This window comes from Hemitrygon akajei, chromosome 4, assembly GCF_048418815.1.
Source record: "Hemitrygon akajei chromosome 4, sHemAka1.3, whole genome shotgun sequence".
Classification (NCBI taxonomy): domain Eukaryota; kingdom Metazoa; phylum Chordata; class Chondrichthyes; order Myliobatiformes; family Dasyatidae; genus Hemitrygon; species Hemitrygon akajei.
The window spans coordinates 189,199,713-189,204,188 of NC_133127.1; the positions used below are offsets into that span (position 1 = coordinate 189,199,713).

The 4,476-nt window shown below is 42.4% G+C and overlaps 1 non-coding gene across 1 annotated transcript; it reads right to left on the bottom strand.

The window, feature by feature from the left end:
- Positions 1–274: 274 nt before the first annotated feature.
- trnap-agg (transfer RNA proline (anticodon AGG)) lies at positions 275–346 on the bottom strand. The gene has a single exon. It is a non-coding gene; the product is annotated as a tRNA-Pro (tRNA).
- Between the last annotated feature and the right edge of the window lie 4,130 nt (positions 347–4,476).

Here is a 4,476-nt window from a genome sequence, read left to right on the forward strand (position 1 = left end):
AGGAGTTGGACAGTGCGGATCAGAGAGGTGTCGGCTCCAATAGAGGTGGTGCAGAGTGGCGTCCAAGCGAGTTGGTGCTGCTTCCCAGGGTTCACTCGTCAGATGACAAGCTGTATGCTGCATTGTGTTTCAACGCAGATAAAGCACTACAGCGCAGAAACAAAGTGTTATTTTGCCTGGTCCAATGGACTCACCCGTGGAATTATAGACCTCCTCCATTAAATGTTGAAATCAAACACACCTTAATCACTTCCCTCTGGCAAGACATAAATAAGGGCTCGTCCGGGATTTGAACCCGGGACCTCTTGCACCCTAAGCGAGAATCATACCCCTAGACCAACGAGCCAAGCCTTCATTTTGGTGATTTTTTTTTTGCTGGAACATTCATGGACTCGGGGTTTTGGACTATATATCTTTGTGTGTGAACTTTATTTTACTGATATACGAGGTTGCTATTTTTTATGTGCTATATGTGCTGAGCATGACTGTTGGTACTGTGTTTTGTACATTGGTTCTGGAGTAACACAGTTCCATTTGGCTATATTCATGGATATCCACATATGGTTGAATGATAATTAAATTTGAACTTGAATTAATTTGGCACAATATTGTGGGCTGAAGGGCCTGTTCCTGTACTTTACTATTTAATGTTTTTAGAAAATTATGTCATATTATTTTATTCTTCGGTTATCTTAATCTTTGATTAAAGCCAGTAGTTCTGTCTATCAATAAATAACCTTAAACCTTTGCAGTCCATGTTGCTGAAGGTATTCCCGGTGCAGTGTTGTGGAAGGATTTCCAATATTTTGACCTGGCACCAATGAAGGAATGATGATGTATCTTCAAGGTGGTGTGTGAGCTGGAAGAAAAGCTCTAGGTGGAAGTAATCCCTTGCATTGTGTCCTCTTGTTTTCCTTCTGGCAGAAGCCAAACGATTAGGAGAGGCTGTGGAGAAGCCCCTGCAAGACCCAGCAGTGCGTCTTCTGGAAAGCATAGATTGTATTCACGACGTGAAAAGTGAAGTGAGGCTGCTTTGTCCTGGATGGTGTCGAGTTTTTAAAGATCAAAGTTTAAAGTACATTTATCATCAAAGTGTGTATATATTATACAACCTTGAGATGCATCTTCTTACAGATAACCACAAAACAACGAACCAATAAAAAGGAGACCATCAAACAATTAGTGTGCAAAGAGGGAAAAATAAGCAAATCATGCAAATACGAGGGGTGATTGATAAGTTCATGGCCTAAGGTAGAAGGAGTCAATTTTAGAAAACCTAGAACATTTATTTTCAACATAGTCCCCTCCTACATTTTCACACTCAGTCCCGCAGTCGTGGAGCATACAGATCTTGGACCTCCAGAAAGTGTCCACAGCAGGGGTGATTGATAAGTTCATGGCCTAAGGTAGAAGGAGATGAGTTATACAGCTCTCGTTACAGTTCAACTCTTTGTGATTATGCAGAGTTTGACATTAATCTTATCAGTTAATAATGCATCGGAGTGATTGATGTTCATGGCCTAAGGTAGAAGGAGATGAGTTATTAACCAAACTTTCTGCATAATCACTCAAAGAGTTGAACTGTATGTGCATGTAACGAGAGCTGTATAACTCATCTCCTTCTACCTTAGGCCATGAACTTATCAATCACCCATCTGTGACCACTTTCTGGAGGTCCAAGATCCATATGCTCCATGACCACTGAACTAAGTGTGTAAATGTAGGAGAACACTATGTTGAAAAATAAATGTGCTAGGTTTTCTAAAATTAACTCCTCCTACCTCAGGCCACGAACATATCAATCACCCCTCGTAATGAGAGTAAGGAGGTAGCTTGGAGTAGCCTGAACAGGCCACAACCTCGGTTCAGTGTAGAGCTGAGTTAACATCGCTTACCTCTCATCCCAACACCATGCTTTTTCACTCTGGCCTGGCATTTAAATCGCCCAAACATTGAGTAATTCCTCGCTCTAGGACCCGGACCCTGCTGCTTCAATACGCTCTGGGCCTGGACCCCGCAGCCACTTTCTGGCCCGTATCCTACCTTTCCCTATCGGCCAGGTGTTTAGTTCGATCAAACCTCGGGTCTTTCCTTGCTCTCGGTTTGGTGGATGGGCTTACCCCGACTCTGCTTCACCTCCACTTGCCTCAACTCTGTCTATGCACTATGTACTATCAACTTTTTCAGTCTTATGGTTTTTATATTCTGTGTTCTGTTTTTTTTTGTACAGGTAAGGGCGATTTGGGGGTTGACATTCTTGTTGCAGTTTTTGTGCGTGGAGTAGGTTTTCTGTATCTCTTTTGAGTTGACTTCCATGGTTTTCTTTGTTTCGTGGCTACCTGGAGAAGACAAATCTCAGAGTTGTATACTGCATACATACTTTGATAATAAATGAACCTTTGAACCTTAAACCTTTGACCTCACCTCTACTCTGCCTCACCTTCACTCACCTCTCCATTATTTGCTGGGATCATTTACCAGAAACTTTACCAGGAAAAGTGTTAGTAATAAGCTATTTAGTCGTTGTTGTTGGAACTGTATGCATCTGGGCAAATAAAGAGATTTTTATCGCTTATGCCTTGTAGGTGGTAAGAAAGACTTCAGGGAGTCAGGAGGACGTGTGGAGGAATAGCAATTAGCATATCGCAAAATGTTTCTCATTCATCTGCTTTAAGGCTGACAAATCCATATTTATTTTGATCTTAGTCTCATAACTTTGATATGTGCAATTAAGTGTTTATGGGGGTGTGATTTTTCTCAAAGACTCCAATTAGTCTGTTATTGAACAAAGTCCATAACTTTCAACTGTTTTGCATTTTACTTCAGTCAGAGAAAATGAATCCGAATCAGATTTATTATATCTGTCTTAAATAATGGGAAATCTGTTGTTTTGCGGCAAGATAAAAAATCACTATAAATTAAAAAGAAATAAATAGTGCAAAAACAAAGGAATAATGGTGTAGTGTTCATAGACCGTTCCAAAATCTGATGGTGGAGGAGGAAAAGTTTAATTATTTATTGTTTATTTATTGAGGTACAGCAGAGAATAGGCTCTTCTAGCTCTTTGAACCACATGGCCAAGCAATCCCCTGATTTCATCCTAGCCTAATCACCGGACAGTTTACAACGACCAATTAACCCACCTCCGGACAGTGGGAGGAAATCAGAGGAAACCCATGCTGTCACAGGGAGAATATACAATCTCCTAACAGCCAGTGACAGGAACTGAACCCAGTGGCCTGTGTTGTAAAGCATTGTGCTACCCACTACACTACTATGCTACGCAGCATATATATCTGATTCATTGAGAGTGGGTCTTCAGGCTTCCCAAAGGTAGTAATAAGAAGAGTGCATTCTCTGGGTGGTGAAGGTCCTTAATGGTGGATACTGCGTTCTAGAGGCATCCCCTTCAGTGCCTCTGAAGATGTCCTCATTGGTAGGGAGGGCTGTGCCTGTGATGGAGCTGGCTGAGTTTATAACCCTCTGCAGTCTTTTGTAATCCTGTGCATTGGAGGCTCTATACTGTGCTGTGATGCAACCAGTCAGAAGGCTCTCCACCGACTCGGGAAACTTGCAAGAGAATTTGGTGACACACTGTATCTTCTCAAACTCATAATGAAGAAAAGTCACAGGTGTGCCTTCACCATGATTGCATCAATTGTTGGCCCAAGGATGGATCCTCTGAGATACTGACACCTAGAAATTTGAAGTTGTTCATCCTATCCATCACTCAATGAAGACTGGTGTGTGTTTGCCCAACTTCCCCTTCCTGAAGTCTACAGTCTTTTACTTGGTCTTGCTGACGTTGAGTGCTCTATTCAACGAGCCCATTAATCACATTCCTGTACAGCACCATGTCACCATCAGAGATTCTGCCAGCAACAGTGGTGTCATTGGCCAATTTATAGTTGTTGTTTGAGTATGGAATCATGAATGTAGAGAGAGTAGAGCAATGGGAGAAGCACATGTGCTTGAGGTGTGCCTGTGCTGACAGGGAGAAGGAGATGTTATCAGGGATCTGCATTGACTAATCTCTTGATAAAGAAGAGGGAAGTACCAAAAGGACAATTCTGTTGTTTTTCCACTCAAAATGCTGGAGAAACTCAGCAGGCCAGGCAGCATCTATAGAAAAGATTAAACTTATGGCGTTTTGGGCCGAGACCCTACATCAGGGCTGGAAAAAAGAAATTAGAAGTCAGAGTAAGAAGGTGGGGGAAGAGAGGAAGAAGTACAAGGTAGTAGGCAATAGGTGAAACTATGAGAGGGGGAGTGATGAGGTAAAGAACCAGAAGGTTGTTTGGTTAAAGAGATAAAGGGCTAGAGAAGGAGGAATCTGATAGGACAGTAGGAGAGGACAGAAGCCCATGGAAGAAAGGGATGGGGGAAGAGCAACAGAGGGGAAGTGATGGGCAGTTAAGGAAATTAGCTGAGGGAGGGGAATGGTGAAAGAGTGGGGGGGGCAATTACTGGAAGTTC